This window comes from Cheilinus undulatus, linkage group 4 (genome assembly GCF_018320785.1).
Source record: "Cheilinus undulatus linkage group 4, ASM1832078v1, whole genome shotgun sequence".
Taxonomy (NCBI): Eukaryota; Metazoa; Chordata; class Actinopteri; order Labriformes; family Labridae; genus Cheilinus; species Cheilinus undulatus.
Window position 1 is genome coordinate 24,916,866 of NC_054868.1, and position 19,384 is coordinate 24,936,249.

The 19,384-nt window shown below is 37.7% G+C and overlaps 1 protein-coding gene across 1 annotated transcript in view; it reads right to left on the reverse strand.

Moving 5' to 3' along the window:
- LOC121508668 (sphingosine kinase 1-like) overlaps positions 1 to 19,384 on the reverse strand; it is a 54,242-nt gene that overhangs the window by 33,028 nt on the left and 1,830 nt on the right. The window lies entirely within an intron of this gene.

Genomic DNA, 19,384 nt, shown 5'->3' on the forward strand with positions numbered 1-19,384 from the left:
TAAAATATGTATTATTTAACCTTATTCAACCATCGTCTGTTTTTTTTTTTTTTTTTTTTTTTTTTCAGAAAAGATAACTCCACTGTATGTGTGTTTCAGAAAAAAAAATCACCCCATGTGAAGAGCGTGGGGGGGATTTCCTCCCTTGATTGTCTGGTTTGACATTAGAGTGAAACTGCTGTGCTTGCAAGTCAGAAATAACCCCCTATTTAAGAACTACTTCTCTAAATGATTCAGGTGTGAAAGCACCTCAAGGTTTGGTTAAGCATGATAACATCAAGAGACAAAGTATTACAGTGCTGGAAGAATAATTGGGGATCTGTGTACAAAAATTAGGCAAAAACTGACATACTGGATCCTTTTTGTCTCTAAAAGACTTTGATGGGGCTTTTAAAACCACAAAAAATGCTGTTACAAAGCAGTGAGCATAGAAAGACTTGTAATCATATTTCTGTGACCTTGTGCTCAGAAATGAATTAAGTATTCCATTACAGGCTTGTTTAAAGGGGAAAAGGTGTGGTGTAACACCTGGATGCATTTCAATGATTTATCTTTTTTTAAATTTTGTAATAGCTGCACAGCTGCACAGGGGTTAGCGCTGTTGCCTCACAGCTAAAAGTTTCCTGGTTCCCTTCCTGGTCAGGGCCTTTCTGTGTTGGCATATTCTGCCCGTGCATTCATGGATTCTCTCAAGGTACTCCGGCTTCCTCCCACCACCAAAAAAGTGTGAGTGGGAATGTGAGCATGCCTGGATGTCTGTCTCTACACATCAGCCCTGCGACTGACAGCCGGCTAGTCCAGGGTGTGACCTCTTGCCCAGTGACAGATGGGATAGGCTCCAACCACCCCCCCGCCCCACCACCACCACCACCCCCATCGGGATAAACGATGTAGCAAATGGATGGATGGATGGAATTTTTTAAAACCATCATATAAGATGCTCCAAGATGCTGGTGTAAAGATCGGTTTTTGAGCTGAAATACTGAATCTAATTTTCAAAAGTGAAACTACCATTGTAAAATGCAAGCAAAAGTGATATTTCCTCTGAAATACAAGCTGTAATCATACAGTCACACAGTATACTATGAGTTGCCCTGCATGCACATAGTCTTATATTGATAATATAGCTTAAATTGCACCTGAAATTTGCACAAAAAGTTATATTCTGCATATTTGTTGCCCCACAGCTGACTTTGTGATTACTTCATGTGTAAATCTGCCTTAATAAGCGTACTTTTTGCATATTATGCAAATTTAGCATGTTAATTGTCTGTTCATTAAACTATGCAATGAGATTCAAATTTGTCCATATTTTGTTGTTTTATTTTAATTTTTGATGTTTTTTTTCCATGTCCTGGGTATTTTCTATACTCTAAAATATATTTAAAGTTTTAAAGTCTGCAGAGAGAACTGACATGAAGTTTGATAATCCAAGGAAAAACAAAGGTGAGTGGTCACTCAGAGTTTGACACACTTGAACAGACAAAGACTGAGTCCTACACTGCTTACATTTGAAGATGTGTAAATGTAGAAATAGCCGCCTCTTCAGTGAATTTCCAAGGGTAATGCATATTAGTTTTCAAAATATGGGTTGGATCAAACACTGGGGTTATGCAGATCTTACTTTACAGAAATGAAAACCTCTGAAGATTACGACCTCTCAGAGACACAGCGTGATGCTAAAGGAGGAGGAAGTAGAAGAAGCTAGTTCAGGCCTCAAGAGCGTCTGAGGAGGATTAATTTAGCACTTCAAGCATGAGACAGAAATAACACAAATACATATTAAAGCTGTATGTGAGACAAAATATGGAAAATTATCTAGAAATATCGTTTTGATAAAATAGAGGGATGCATAATCCTTGCTTGTGCTAGGTGTCTCAGAAAGATAAGGTGATATTAGAGAAAATGACACCATCAGTAAAATAAGACTGAGGATTCCAGTGAGAAAATGTAAAATAAATAAATAAATAAATAAATAAAAGTTTCAGCCTTCCTTAATCTGGAGCATCTCTTCCTTTTTCTCTTGTCTCTCCTTTAAGTTGTGTTGTGTGTGAGAGCCCAGTTGGGGAAGAATCAGATTAAAAGAGAGAGGTGTGACAGGAAGCCATCAGCCGCATTTCAAACACTGCAGCTGTGGGATGATTTCTGAGGCAGGCACAATGAGCCCTCATTGTTGTATAGACGACACCATGCAGTACGATGCCTTGTCAACACAAGCAAAAAACAAAGTATCTCAGCAAGGCGAGCCTCCTGCAGTGAGATTCTCCCCAACAACCATGTTGTGTTGCAGTCTGCTGGAATTTTTAAAGAATGAAACGTGAACAAGGAGGAAGTAAACCCATCCAAACAAGTCTGACAGCTGATTAATGTGTAATGATGGGCGGGAACAAATGAAGAGCTGATCCTCCAGGGAAAAACACATCTTACTGGTTCAAAATCTAACAGGCAGGGTTCCTTTTAATCTACACTGCAGGAGTCTTAGTGATGCTGCTGGAATGCAGAGAAACAGGTCAGAAACACGTTTACATGTTAACACACCTCGTTCACCTCTGTGAGTTTGACCTTAAGTAAACTCATCAGTCCTCCAGCATTTTTTCCTCTGATAATCCTGACTATAACTGAGACGCTGTCATCAGCTCCGTGTACAAATGGTTAGCAGTTTTATGGTGCAGTTCATCCAGCATGGCTCAACAATCCTGCTATAAACCCTACCTTTATGACATTAAAATGTTTCTAGGATATGAGTATTTAACGGTATGACCAATTACATTACAAAAATATTTTTTTCTCAACGTTAATCTACCCTTATTGATGCATATCTGCTGCTGGATTACATTTATTTATCAAGGCTTTGGGAGAGTTGACAACAAACAATTATGACAAAACTATTAGATTAAAAGCCATACATTTAATATTTTGTTCATGTTTATTAGTAAGTGAATTGACATATAAAGTAGATATTCTTTTAGAAAATCCTTTATGGGTGAGTTTCTTATTGAAATAATTTGATATCAATTGCTACCATAGACTGGAGAACAACACGACAACCCCCGTGTGACGTCAGCCGTCTGCTTACAATAGGCGGACTCAAACAGCTCTTAAAGCCAATCCGCGGCAGCTTCCATATTGAAATCGCGGTCTCAACCGAACCGAACTGGATCAAAATAACGGCCCGCCCACTAAGCTCGACTTCCTGTCAGCTAGCTAGCTAGCATTGTGGTTGGCAGAAACGTAGCTTCTGACTGTAGAACTATCTGTCGATCAAATGAGACGCGCCAATCAGTCTGCAGTGAGGTTTTTCCTAAATATAATCTAAACCATTGTGGTGCAAAAAAATTTGACCCCCGTACAGTGAGAGCACATCAAGACATTAGCTGGCTTGGTTTTTTGAACCAGTTTATTTCTCTAGTAAAAACCGGCTTTTTAACAGGTGTCCAGACAGCACTTCCAGTGTTCCTGCAGCCACCCTCAAGTGGACAGTTGTTGTATTGCAATTTTTTTCACTTCCGTATTAAATTCATTTTTCAGGACCAGGGGTTGCCGCTTGATTGCTACACAGAAGCGGATAATTTTCTTTATGTTATTCTCGTTTTGATAAAATCATACATGAATAGGAAAATGATTTTTGAAAACTATTCAGAAAAAGATACTTGAATGTGACCTCAATTTCCTGCACTTCAATTGCAAATGAGCTTTGCACTATCAAAATGATGGTTTAATTACTGACTGTAACCTGTCTCTTTAACATGTGTTGTTCATTATGACGTGTGCTGCTGACCTCTTGGCCAGGTCACCCTTGAAAAAGAGATCTTCATCTCAACGGGTCTTTATCTGGTTAAATAAAGATTAAACAATACACACTTTAAAAATAGTTTTAAAAATTGCAAACATTAGTTTTCATACAAGATATTTAGTGTGTTTATTGCCAGAATTTTTAAATTTTGCACCGTATTAACTGTGAATGCTTCTATTCAGGTACCAATGAAACTGCATTTAGAGGTGAAGCTCCAAACAGTGGTAGTTTTTGTTTCTTCTAGACATACTCATTCAGGAGGCACAATAAAATCAGCCTGATATTGGTAGAATTAAAAATGTCTGCACATATTTAGAAACGATATTTTGGTTATAAAAACCTGCCTAAATCAGCCGTAAATATTGGCTGCTAAACAATAAGTTAAATAGGTTTTTCTTTTTCTTTTTCAGTGTTTTTCTTTATTTATCTCCATTTATTACACTGTTAAGTTTGTTTAAAGGACTGAAATTTGTTCATTTGTTGATCTTAAAAATTGTAATTGTGTGCTTTAAGGGCTGAAGTCTTATGTCTGAAGTACATCTAAATATCGGTATCAATATCGTTGTCGGTTAAAACTGTTTTCCAAAATTTGGCATATCTCCTATTAGCAAAGCCAATATCGTGCATTCCAAATTCTCACATTATGCAAACTTTTCACAGAAAAAAAATAAATAAACATGTTTTATATGTCAAAATGCCATAAACCTTTGTCTACAGAAATTATAACAATTAAAAGTAAGTTAAAATAAAACAAGGGCAGGAGTTATAATGCAAACATGACCTTACTTTATGATTTAAATCACATTTTCTTGTATTATATGGACAAGTTTCCAGCCTTGAAGCCACTTTCTGTGTACAGTGAATATTTCAGTAGATTCATCTCCAAATCCTTACTACTGAAATCCTGAGGGGAAAGTCCCACAAACAGCCTGGAGAATCAGCTGGCCTGACAGCCGGCACTGAAGGCCCTGGTTCTGCTGTCCGTGTGCCCTGACACCCACGCAGACCTCTGGCTAAATCAAGTCCTATGCCACTTCCTGTGTGCCGCCCCTCCCCTTCTCCAAACATTCCAAAGGGTTCTCTCCATCTCCTCGTCTGTTCAGACTCTGTCCCCCCTCTATCATTAAGTCGGCAGCATTGATGTCATGGTACAAAGACTAAAAAAGACATAAAACTTATAAACTCAAATCTATGACAATGTAAAGACAAAAGGTGTTTTTACCTTTTCTGTGCTTTAATCAGACATCATCCATCATATTTACCAAAAATGGATGCTTCTATGAGGCCAATACATTAATGTCAGATTCAGATTTATTTATCATATGATGAAAATCTGAAATTCAAAGAAGCACATTCTTGTCATCACAACAGTCTGCACTGGTAAGCAAAGTTTTCATTTTGTTAATTGCACCAAAAATTACGACAAACAATGATGTTAGAGCCTCCATTAAAAAGAACTTTGTGGAAAAAAAAAACAAACAAACAAAATACAAAAAGCAAAAGCTAATTAAAGTCTTGGAGGATGTGATAAGGAGCATCCTTACTGACTCATCCTCGTCATAAACAGCAGCTAAGATGAAAAAGATGAAAAACTACGGCAGAAACAAAGCTCTGCCCTGCATCTCAACCGCGTTCACTTGATTTGTGATTACAGACGTCTCATCCGCTGCCTTCAAACAGAAAGCATGGGAACTGTCCCAGATCTTAATGGAATAATCACTACCGAGGTATTTGCCGAAGGAAATGACAGTCTAAATGAAAGGGAAAAACCCCGGAGCCGGAAAAACACATTTTCCGTGAAGGTTTCCCTATAATAGCTATCTGTTGGGAGTGTATGGAATATGAGTTAAGACGTTTTTTTTTTTTTTTTTAGCTTTGTCTGACAACTCTGCAGTATATTCAGCAGGATGTCAGCTTTTGCTACACAGAGATGAAGGCTTGATGCACTTCAAACATACAGCTACCAAGTTTCCTGAAGTGCAGAAAGTGTCACTAAAAATGGTTTGTTTTATTTTCAGCACCACAGACTGGGGCAAATTTTTGATTATTCTTATAGCTATAAAATTATTTCATACTGCCTCTCTTTTAATAGTGGCCTGATATTTTTAGGAAAATTTTAATGAGGATGCAAAAATCCCTTAGCATGTTGCATACTCATTATGTAAACTAATAACTAGATCTATGACCATATATGGTCACTCTGTCTTTAGGACGACTCACTCTGACTCACTGTGACAACCTGTGATTGCATCATTCAGTCAAACCGTGCTCTTGTCCTTCAAATCAGCTTCTCCTCCACAGAAAAGCATGCGGGAGCACAATCTACGATTAAGGCATTACATGTCAATCTTCATTTTTAAAAGTACAAGCTTTTCAACACTCTCTGCTCAGCCCACTCTGATAAGAGGGGTGCAATCCCACGCCATACAGATTCTGTGTCAGAGGATTAAAAATGGAGAAGAGACATTTTGATTTGTTGAAGAGGAAACTTATCTCATTTGTGTTTATCACACAGACAATAAATTTAAAAATCCCCTTAGAATACCTAAAAGCTACAACAACTCAGATAAAGCACTTAAATACAGCCATTAACACGATTAATCCAGCCTATTAAAAAAAAAGCACACTCTACAAATGTCTTAGCAAATGTATTTGTCTTATTTCATGTCAAAAATATCTAAAAAAAATCCCATTTTCAATAAATACAAAAATAAGTACTAATTTAGATGGTACATCTCATTTCAAGTCACTTCATTAGTAAAATTAGCTCATTGGTCAAGTATCATTATTTATTATGAGCAATATAAATAACATGCAACACAGGTTGATTGCCACTTCTCTTCAGCGATAACTTAATTTAAAACACATCCATTTTGGCTTGAGGAAGTGTCACATAGCTTGCAAATGTTTTATCTTCAAGGAGATGTATTTAACATTTTGTTAGTTTCCTTAGATATAAACACAGCGCCTGAGATAACAGTGAATGGTAATGGAAACTAATCACAAAGTTTATTTAATTAATTCCACAGAAAAAGCATCCAAACTATGTACTGAGCTAAAGATGTGTGCGCTGTCTTTCTACAGCATGTGGAAGATATTTCTTTGCCTTGTTTGTGGTTTTTTCTTGCAGAGTGTAAACTCCAGTGTCATTCTCAATCAAAACAATAACTAAAGATGACGAGCAAGCACGCTGCCCTAGATCCGTCATTATTCTTTGCTTTCTTCTCTGTTGAACTGAGGGCTCTGTTGAATAAAAAACTGCACTCCAAAAGGTGTACTTATTAGATGATAAACCATCATTTATGTTTTATTGATGAAGTTCACAAAACCAAGGTGAAAGGCTGGTAAAAGTGGCCATCCCAGAAAAAAAATGTCCTGATGACTTGCAGCATTAACCAGGGGGGCAAGTTTAAAAGTTTTGGCACTTTGGCAATAGAGCACACAGCCGATGGCAGAGAATAATCGGGGTCATAATCATGATCATCACACAAAAGCGGCACAAAATGTGAATGGGATACAGCAACAGAACAGCAACTTCCAGTAGCAGTTCATGCCTCCTCAGCAGTCTTTCACATACCATCTAGCATCTATGGCAACGATAAACACGTGTCAGCCATGGTGCACAACCGTAAAAATCAAGGACTTCTCTGGCTTTGAAAACTGTTGGAGATATAAGAAATAATGTAAGTACTCAGGTGAAATTCAAACTTCCTCTCAATTTTTAGTTTGTAATAAATATTAAAAGTACAATTTTGTTTTTGTCTTGCATCAAAACAGTGACAGGGACTTCTTAAACACCTCCTTAAACACAATCATAGGTTTGTATCGTATAGCTTATCTTCTGTCCACTACATCAAAACCTGTGTAAATATTTTACGGTCATTTGCTTCTATTTTGAGTTTCTGAAAATAAATTTTCTTGTAGATATAATTTTGTAATCTGATAGCCAGGGTGAAGTTATCTCCATAGCCTGTGTAACCTCATGATTGTAATCTAGAGATACAGCACATCGCCTGGGATGTTTCCATCATGATTAGAAGCTCAGTCCTTGTTCTCAGATGTCATATCATTCACAGAGACGGGTTTTATTTTGAGATACAAGGTTTGGCTCAGGACACAAGTCAGTGTGGACTGGCGACTGGCTCATGTGGATCTCCTCACTGTGAAGATATTTTAATGTAGTTTGGCCTGTTGGTGCACTCACAGGTACAGTGTCGGACCTTCATCCTATATTTACTATTATCTTTTTTTAACCCTTATTTATGTGGCTGGATGGAAATCTCCAGACCTCTGACTTTATGAAAAATTTTTATGTGGACCTTTAATCACGATGTTTGAGAACTCCTGCATTATTCGATCTTTATTTAGTGGTTGGATAAAATGCATTGACCCAAGTGCTGTATGTGGAGACAACTCTGAAGCAGTGAGATTTTTTAGCATTTCACAAAACAATCATATGCTGATATTTTTTAGCTGAATGCAAATAGACAGTTCCTAGAATTCTAGCTCTGGCCCAGGTCACTGGACTGAAGACGCCCTGCTTGACAAATATTTAGAAACCCCTGACATGGGTGATTGAGAACCTACATGCATACCTTTAAATATTTCTATCTGGAGTATAAATTCTACAGAAATATATGGACATGCTGTACTGTTTAAAACTTGCACTCATGTGAAAACCCCCAGCCTTAGAGGAAAAAACACATTTTTCTAAAGGCTTGTAATCCATTTTAATGCGATATTCTGATGTTTTGTCTGAGAGTTTGCTGGTTCAGTTTTTGCTTCCTGCACCTTCTTTTTGTTTATAGCTGAATTTCAGGCGGTACCTTTAAAGAAACATTTTCTTGGACCAAACTGCAGCAGCATTTGTGAGTGGCGAGGTGATAACTTCAGATCTATAATGCTGTCTGTAAATCAAAGGTAGGAAGCCGCTCGGGCACTCAGCAGATTTTTGCTGAGCCAGAACCACAAAGGGTGTGGAAGAAAGAAGGAGGAGGTGGCTGTGGTTAGCTGCCTGCAGATCTATATTAGGAATGGCAGAGTTTACGGCATTGGGGTTTTCATTAAAATCATCCTGCACTGTCTGTCAACCGCTTATGTATACTGTTTTCCCTGCTTCTTAAAATAATGAGCTGTGAATGTATGAATGTGAGTATTTTAGGCTGTGGGGTCACAGCAGGGAAGGAAGATTTCTGCATGAAAAACAATTTTTCCTGAAGCTATTCGGTTATATTGCCACAACTTTAATGTTTGGTTGAGTTTCCATTCAAAGAATCTAAAAGCTTAATGCATAATTAAACTACGGGTTTACTTTGTGCAACTACTGGTCAGTTTATTACTGAAAAATAAGAGATTTCAGCGAACTGTTAAAAAACAAAGCTAAACACACATTAAGATGTACTGTGGGCCAGTATATAGAGGAAGTGGATTCCCCACCACTAAAAAAAAAAAACACAACCACATGTTCTTTTACCGGGTAAAGGCCTCCTTTCTTTGAGGTAAACCAGCTGCTCCATAGGCCCAGTGTTCAATTAGTGGTTGTTGTTGTTGACGGTGTATCACAGAACAAGTTGAGAAGCACTTTCTGGGAATATCTAAGCATGTTTTTGATGCATGGTGCTATGACGTACTAAGAAAACAACAGGAGAAAACTTTGATGGAGTTCAGGCTGGAGTGCATAAATTTCACCAGTGTAATCCATCATTTATAGGGAGGGGGAAAAAAGACAAAAGTAGGATGCTATGTCAGACACAAAGCTGCTGTAAGCCCCCAGAGGAGGAGAAAGCTCCAGAGAGGCTGAATCAGAGGTCACGACAATACGTCAAGCTCCATCGCAGCGTGTTTCCAATGAGGAGGAGCCCTCAGGGAGAAGACTGCTGCTACCACTGCTGCCTGGCTATCGGCACACACAGACACACACACAGATATAAAAAAAAAAAGACATGCTTTTAAAACATCTCTCAAGCTTTTAATACTGCAGCAGCAAGAGGAATAGCCTCCTGTTTTATGAATGAAATGTTGGCGCTTCATTGCAAGAGAAAGAGGAAGTTCCATAAGTCTTGTCAGTTTAAAAACTGATAAATCATCAGGGTTTGACTGCTGACAGGCAGTCTCACATTTTTGTTTCTGTTTCAGGCATTTGAAAAGAAGGTGACTGAACTCTAACTCCTGTTTTCAGTCAGCTCAACATCATGACTAGCACCTTCCACTGGTGTGCACTCAGAAAATCACGTAAACACAACCACAAAGATATAGTGTGGGCTCAAGAACTGAAAGTGACAACTTTAGATGTGCTACTCTGTCTTACTAGAAGTATAAAATCCAGGCATGCAGTTACCTTTGTTTAATTTTAATCAAATAATGACATATAACAGGTAAGATTTACAGATGCACGTATTCATAGGTTTCATATAGGGGTATCTCAATTTCGAAGTCACGTTCAGTACTTATTCGGTACAGTAATTAAAGTGAATAAATAACATTATTTATATTTTTTTAAAAATTGTATTAAACTGTATTAAAATAAATAAGCTGAATAAATTACATTTGAATTATTAATAATGCTACAACCTGCTTCCAAAAGGTCTTCAATTAATACAAATATTAATAAATAAATACATTTTTGAATAACTCGGTTATTTTAATTGATATATTGACATATTTATACCCATTCTTTAAACATTAAAATTTCCCAGACAGCCTAGCTTAAGTATGCTAATCGGCATCTGTCCTGCCGATTTCAACACAGACTACTGCACTGGATTACTTTTTTCAGCAACGGGACCTAACACAAAGTTTGGGAGAACTTTCTACAGCCCATCTTGGCGGACAAAGAGGTTAGAGCCCTGTGAAATCTGAGGATAACTTTAACTTTAACGCAGCTGCAGGCATGATGGAGTCCCCTCTCCCCCTCCTCCCGAGGCTGACAGTTGAAGGTAGAATCAATCTGATTCACAAAACCAGAGCACTATTGTTATAATAAAAAGATCTTAAACCATGGGAGATTCATAACCGGCTGGGGAGACTTTTTGTTGTTCATCCTCTTTACAGTGACGTTTATTTTTGAGTGGTGCCTTTTCAAATGCTTTGATTGGTCCGCTGGACGACTTGCTGTCAGCAACACACGTGAATAATGTCAGCGCTACTGTTGTTGTCTTTTTCCACTGTTGTGTTTTACTGGGAAACAAAGTATTCCTGAACAAGACACTTCTGGGAATATTCAGGCTGTTGCTGTCCTTTGCTGTGGTGTGTGGTTGCCAGAACAATGTGACAGTGAGTTGTTCTCTGGTTTTCCGTCTATGTATGAGCGTCATTCCACATGTATCCATTCGGTACACATCTGTACCACTGAGCAGATTTGGTATGAATACAAGTACCTTTACACCCCTAGTTTAATAACATCATAATGGCTGATATTGGCCTGTTAACAAACATCAGCCATTGGCAAAACCATGTGGGAATGAACAGATATAATTATATGCTTTGAGAAAACATTTGGTGAATGGTTTCTTACCAGAAAGGCATAAGTCAGAAGCATGCCAGAAGAACACCAACTGTTTGTAAGAAACTTATGTGAATAACTAAAGAAATTGCATTTTTTGCATGGACGTTGACATTTTTTGTTCCTGCATAAGATCCAATATCCCAGGGTCTGCAGTGGTATTTTTGATTTTGAATTTTGGGTTTGTTTGTAAAATTGCAGAGCAAATTAAAAGGATGTAACTGGGTTTAGGGACTTACTGTAGAGCATATGTATCCCATGTTTGCTTCAAATCAAAACATCAGCCCCTATCTTTACATTTCTGCATCTTTGGGAACATTAATTGGCATTACTGCATAAAAACTAGTTGGAACAATTTTTATTTTATTAAACTAGATTTGATCACACCAGATTACTGAACTGCTGTAGCTAAATGCTTCATAGCAGCACACTTGATGCTCTACCTTGATAAGCATGTTGAGCTTAATCCTACACATATTCTCCTCACAGATATTCAGTCACAATTAATTCTAAAATATTCTCTACATTTTTAATTTAAAGGTCTTGCATGACTGTAATTTACCACAATCTTGTCCCTCAGTGTTCAGATAAGATATAATTTGTGAAGGAGTGACAAAACCATCCAGTGGGTCCAGCTCTGTCTGGGATAGTGGTAATGTATTACTAATAGCATTGTCTGTACCAGAGAGGAATGGACTTTGCTGCTAAAAAGAGAATTGTTTTGTCCCCCTGAGAACATTGAGGTGCTTCTCATCTGACTATCCATCAGTGCTGTTTCCATGGTTTCATCTTTTAGGAGCAGTCTTATTCAGTTATAGAGCATTAGTTTGACTCATGATCTGACTTTCTTTTACCGGTATCTGAAGCCCAAGTGTCTGTCATAAAACCACTACCCTGTCATTACAGAGAAATGTCAAACAAAGACCTGAACATGCAAATGTAAATAAATGCTGATTATACAGTTACTGATTAAATTAACCTTTGTGATAGACGGGGGGTTACTGGGCATATCACTGCAGTTCTAAATCAGCATTGGAAAATACTTCATCAGATAATTTCAAACAAACTAAAAGTTTTACTGCGTGACTTAAACAGAAACAGTTCATTCACAAATGAAAAGAGTTTGATCAGACACAATCAACCTTAAATGAGTAAATCTCATTAATTTGCTAATGTGTTATAAATTATTCTCACTGAACCACTGAGTGCTCAAGCCAGATGATAAACCAGAGCGATTGAATCAATACTCGTAACTCTGTGCCAGATGCTGTCAGCTGATAATGATAGCTCAGTCCAAGCGGAAGTGAATCCATTTATTGACAGCACAGGGTCGATATGAAGAAGGAAATACTTGGCAATGCATCTGAACTGTCGATTTTAATTGGCAGAGACGATCCGTTTTTTGGCAGAGACGATGTTCATGGGGGACTTGACTCAGCACCCTGATGTGTTCAGAACTAACGCCAACAAGAACTGATGTGTGTGTCACCGCATGTCAAAACACATCTTGCGTTTGAAGTTGCACTTGGACACACAGCAAGAGCCAACAGCAAGCTGAAGGCCAACATAAAGGCTAAAATCTTTAAGGAAAAACAAGGAAAGCAAACTAGGAAACCATCTGCAGCCTGAAATTTAGTCAGCTCAGAAAAGATACAGAAAATATATTTGATTAAAAAAACAGTTGCTCTCTCATTTCTCTCGCATCGTTATTAATCTACTATCATCAGCCTAGCTCTGTGATCTGTCATCATCACTTTCTTCAAACAACAAAAAATTCAGTGTAAACGCCACCAAACAGGACTCAGCAGGGTCCAGCTGACAGTGTGGTGTGTCAAAGCCCTTGATTCATTATTTTACAAACTTGTATTGAAGCCATGGACACATCAAGTAAGTGCAGTTAACCTTCTCACAGTGGCATAGATTAAAACAGAGGAGAATAGATGCACAGCCATCTTTATCTCTGCCAAGGAGGTTATGTGATCGGCAGAGTTTGTTAGTTTGTTAGTTTGTTTGTTAGCAAAATAACTCAAAAAGTTAAGGACGGATTTGGATGACATTTTCAGGAAATGTCAGAAATGGCCTAAGGAAGAACAGATTACATTTTGGGAGTGATCCATCTGGATCCAGGAAATTTTTAAAGGATTCTTTACTATTGAGATATAGGGTTAATGGCAGAGGTCTGCACTCTCTGAGTGCTTTTCTTGTTACCATGTGAATCTTTCAGTTTCTCAAATATCCAGGTTAGTTTCTTCAGTTCACAACTCAATCCAAAACAAATTTCCAGTTCAACTGATTTCCAATTCATAACACATTCTCTATATGTAACAAAGAGGTCCTTGTTTGGTCTGTACTAAAAGGCTGCAAATGATCATCTAATTTTAATGAATAGCATTTTATCAGCCTAAAGCAAAACTGACAGAGAACACCTGAATATTCACTTGTACTTAGCTTGCAAATAATTCAATATGAATAAAAGGCATACTGTCAATGTACATCTTTTGAAAGGAAGCAGACGATTAAGCTGTTTATTTTTATTTCTCCTTCAGAATTGGCTGTCAGATTATTAAAGTGATGCCTTGTGGGTTTGTCAGCAGCTGTTGGCTGTTGTTCCACATCCTCTCCATGTGGTGGCATAGAAGCTTGGGCATTCGACTCCTTCCTGATGTACTTCATCTTATTATACAGACCCGCATATTGAATATGTTTAAACTTCCTCTGTCACACCGAGATTGTAGAGTCAAAAGTTTGCCAGAGCACCTGCCTTCAGTGAAAATAGCACAGGCTGCATTTCCTGCAGCTCCATAGACAGTGGGCTGTATGCTAATTTTGTCAATCACAACCACATACAACCAATAATGAGAGCTACCTAATGTAAGCAGTGTGACGAACAAGCTGGACCTAACTGCATTAGTGTACTAAAGAAGGTAAGGAGGGTGCAGAGAAGAAAATGCCAGCAGCCAGTTTGCCATGCTTCGACTGGCTGCTGGTAAGGTTGTTGGAAAAGTATGTTATTGTAGACAGGGATCGTTCTGTTACTCAAGTATTGATGGAAAGTGAAAACAGTGTTAGCCTCTTGGACAAATCTATAGTGCAACTACAGTACTGTACATTGGACCGCAAAAAAAGATTTATAATCAGTAGCGGCTGGTGAATTAGTCTCTGCTGTCAGTTGGACTGAGATGGATCTCTCAATTTGTTAGCTTAATGCTTACCTATGATTTCCACATACAATGGCTGTGCTGTGCTGTGCAGCACCACATTGTATCTAGAGCAGTGGTTCTCAAATGGTGTGCCGTGGCACACTGGTGTGCCTTGAGACAAGTCCTGGTGTGCCTTGAAAATTCATCTGACTTTACATAAGTACTACAACTATGCAACAACTAAGGAGACTATAACCAATGTCCTTACTGCATTACACGTTGCATTGCATCATATAGCATTGCATGCTCACTGTGCATCTGTTAAATATGCAAATGTAAATTTACATGTAAAAATATAACATCTCACGCTTTTACTTAGAAAATCAGAGGTATGGTGCCTTTAACAGCTGTGAGCCACATAGTTTTTTCTCCATGTCAGCACAAGTCAGACCATAAAAATTCATAAATGGGTATGGAGAATATCCATGAAACACACTCCTCTCTGTAAAACAAGCTAATACGTTTCGGGAGTGAGAAAAGTGGAAGAAAATTAAGAATATCCTCTGGTGGGAAACTCCTGGTGTCTTGTTATCCTTTGTGCAACCTCTTCCCTTCTTACTTGTCCATCTTAATAGGAGCAACAGAGAGAAAACAGGAACAGGGTGACTGAGGGTAAACCTGGGGAGCTGCAGTGCATCACTTGCAGAGTGTCAGGATGCTACAAAAGGAAACTCTGTAATCAAACTGATGTAACTGACACTTGCTCACATTGCATGCAGTTGGGACTGGGACATGTTGCTACTTGCTAAAGAGGCCAATTTGCAAGGACTTTAATTTGGTGTGCCTTGAGATGTCAGCTTGCTTTTTGGTGTGCCTTGGGCAAAAAAACGTTTGAAAACCATTGATCTAGAGTGCTGTGCGACACAGCACAGCCCTGAGCAGCTTGAGAGCTTTAGAGATCACAGGAGACCTGCAAGTTCACACAGGAATAGCATGCCAATAGAAGATTATTGTGCCTTTTTGGGGTTGATCTGACATCTTTTAAATCACTTCTTAAAACTCATTTTTATAGACTTGCTTTTATGTGACGATGTTTTCTGTCTTTTACTGTCTTCCGTCTTTTTATCATTTTTCACTCTTAGTTTTTCTACTTTTCCTACTTGATTTTTAGAGCCCCCCTGCTTTGATTGCTTTTATTGTGTCCCCTTCTTTTTACAGCTATATCGGTTTTACTTTACTATTATCATTATAATGATTAAAATCTTTTACTGTCTAGAATTTTAATTTTTCGTATGATGACTTATTAATCTCTACACATTTTAACTGTTTTTATTCTCCTTCTAACCATTTTGATATATATTCCTTTCTGTCTTTTCCTAATATTTTAAATGCTTTGCATTTCTGGTCCTTAGGTCTCTTTTATGTATGTAGTTGGGTTTCTGTGTTGCCTGGTTTGGTCTAAGTTATTCTGGGTTTTTATCCTTGGTCTTTACTTTTATTATAGAATCTTTCATATCTGGGTTTTTACAATGTCTTCTAATTTGACATCATTTTCGTGTTTAGAATGTTCTGCTAGTTTTTTATGACGTTGGAGTTACATTGTTGTCTGAGTTTTTCATGGGTTGTTGTTGGGGTTTTGTCGTTCTTATGATGTATTGCTGTTTGTGTTTGATGCTTTGTAATTGTGATTCTGCTCATTGTAAAAGCACTTTGTAATCATCTGTTTTTAAAGGTGCTATATAAATAAAGTTTATTATCATAATTATTATTGTTATTATTCATGTCAACATGATTCCATGATATTGTTGTTTCTAACATAAAGTTACAAGGTTCATGTTTGCTACAAAAGATGTGTGGTTTCATGTCAAATTCTGTGGTTTTCCACATCGAAAGTTAAAACTTCCTTATCAATGACACTGTTGTAGCTCTGTGACCCGTTGACCTTCTGATGACCTTTTACCTGTGCTGTAGGATGAGACATGTTGTTAATACAATGATGTAATGTTAATGTGCTCGCTAGTTAGCTTAATGATTTTACAGCTGCATTTAATCATCATGAACTATCAGGGTCTGCAAATTACATATGTGTTTTAATATTTTCTAAAGATGTTGGTTTGTAAGAATTAAAGGCAGCACTTACTTGATTATACTCACAAGATGACCAACATATGCAAGTTAATTTATAAATGGTCTGGAGATGAACCATAAAATACCGTCTATAAATCAATCAGAAAGGCCAAATTAATCCTGCTATTGTTGATCATCTTCTGGAGATAATCTCAGTTATCTGTGTAGTCAGTGAATGTGTGTAAAGTGTCTGCTCTTATACAGGAAGACTCTTCATGAAGTAAAAGCTTGTGTACTGTGCACTCCACATTTTTTTCCAAGGTTAAGGTTTGTCCCGACTTTAAGAGAAGCTGAGAACTCACACTATTCACCATGTCCTTTAACTCATTGTAAATAAAGCTAAATAGAAAGTCATGAAGAAAATGTTTACTTCATCAGCCTGCTCTCATTTAAATGCACAAATGTTATAGAGAATACCACTGCAATAATGGCAGCTTAACAGCCTCTGGTTTTCTCCAGATTGCTATAATTCTCTCTTTGACCATGTCTAGAGCCATCATCTGCATGCGTCTCCCTGTCAGAGGTAAATGGATCCAGAGAAAAAGGATCCTTTCTGAAATAAGTCTGAGCACTACACTGGAAGTTAAGATAATGGCACATGCACTGGTATTGATGGAGAGGTCAGACAAACTCATTAGGACAAATGGTTTGGACACGAAGCTCCTGAACATGATTTAGTATGGTTCACTAGGCCTCAGGCATAATGAGTAACTTACTACAGACCAATTTTTAGTCTGCTATATTCCAGAGAGACCAGAAAGCCCTGCAGCTAGAACGGCATTCAAAATTAATGTTACTAGTCACAAAAAGTGAAAGATAACACTTAAGCAGAAATCCCACAAGTACAAATCTATGCAGGAGAATTTTAATCTAATTAAGTTTCTGTCTGCCTCTGTATCCGTCATCCACAGTAAAACACCTCGGCTGATTGCTATCTCACTGCCATCCCTCGAAGGCTGTCACGACTCCATATTTTCAACATAAATTGAACTGCAAATGTTCTGTCCAAATGCTAAACATTATTATACTTCTTTCAAAATGCGTCTTCAAAAATGGCTCCTCATTCAGTTGGTGTTTTAAGCAAAGACTTGTGTTTTTAAGTCTGAATGAACCAGGTGGAGGTGAAGGTGCATATCATGAATACAGAGCAGCTGTAGCTTCGGAGACATTTGTGTTTGGTTCTCAGTCCCAAGGTAGAAAACTTGTTAGGTAACCGTCTCAGGTTAAGCTCCAGGTCTTGGAATCACAATAAGCCAACAATACTGTCTTGGGTTGCTGAAAGGCTGCTCTTTTCTCTTCCAACAATGACAAGCCATACAGAATAGCAGAATATTTTGTCTCGTTAAAAATACATTTGTGAAAGGGGGGGTGTTATCTGGGTCACATAGTGCCAGTGATACCACGGCTGTGTGGAAGAATACGTTTGTGTAAGGCGAGGAACTGCATTTTATTTCTTTCATCACAGAGTAAGACTATCTTGGTGAGGAGGACAAATAATGAGAAGGTTTATCTTTAGAAATCTCCAATTATAGAACATTTTCCCACTGGGCTAATTATACCTCGTGGCATTAAATGAACTCAATAGAAATCACATTGCCGTATATTTCTCAGGTGTCTTTTAAGTTGATATGGTTTGTTTGCAGACTAAGGTTACAGAAATGTGACTCTCCATATCACATACGCCCCGTTGTTTAACTGAATAGGAGAAGGTTAGAGGTAATGCTAGTGTGACTAATAAGAGATAAGGATGGAGCTCTTTTTATCTTTACAGGATGTGAACTCAGTGGCAGTAATACAGCCTTGTTTTTCAGGAGTATTTTTTGTTGATGGATTGTTTGCAGACTGAGGTTACTGAGGGGTGACAGTAACTGTAGGTGGTAAAAAGTGCATATAACCACTGTTTCATCAACTGTCCACATCAACGACTGGTTTGTGGTTATTTTGAGGCTTTAAGTTTGTCACTTTGATGCTCTACATCTTGAATTTCCAAGACAAGATTGAGATGTTGTTGTGGGCTCTAATTCATGAGCTGCCTTATCATATATCCTTACCCTTAAGTGTACCATAATTATGAAATGAGTGTGCTGAATTGAAAAGACTTGAAAATGGTGATTGGGACTTTAAATTAATTCGAGTGAATGTTTGCTACAGTAATTAACCAATGGGCACATATGCACACTTTTTTAATATACTTCTGAGACTTCTGGCAGCAGTGAAGTAAGCCACTTCATGCTGTTACAAAGAATTCTTTACATATTACATATTTCTTTAACCCGGAGTCTAGTTCCCTTTCTTTTATGTAGTCCAAGCTCTGTGCCAGTCCTGTCAAGTAGACTGAAAATAATTGCTGGGGCTTAGTTAAGATATTTAAGGTAATATGACAGTTGCCTTAAAGGTAGATTTAACTGAATAACATAAAATGCAGGGGTGATAAGTTAAAGTTTACATTTACTCATATTACTGTACTTGAGTAGTTTGGGGGTACTTGTACTTTTTTAAATCCACTTTTAAATCAGCACTTTTACTTTACTTAAGTAAGTTTTAACTAGAGTAACTGCAGTTTTACTTAAGTACAGTACTCTTGTACTTTTCCCACCTCTGTTGACTACACACTAGTGTGAAAATAATTCCACATTACATCCCAAAACAGGTGAGGACTGCTTTTAGATTCTTTTGGTCATGTTCATTGTGGATTGTTTTTGTTTTGGATGTAAGACTCATTTGCACCATAAATTAAGTTATCCAATGAGTTAGTGTTCTCACCTGTGAGTTTAGGTGTCCCTAGGGGATGTACAGAGACAATTCTTCATCACTATGCATTGC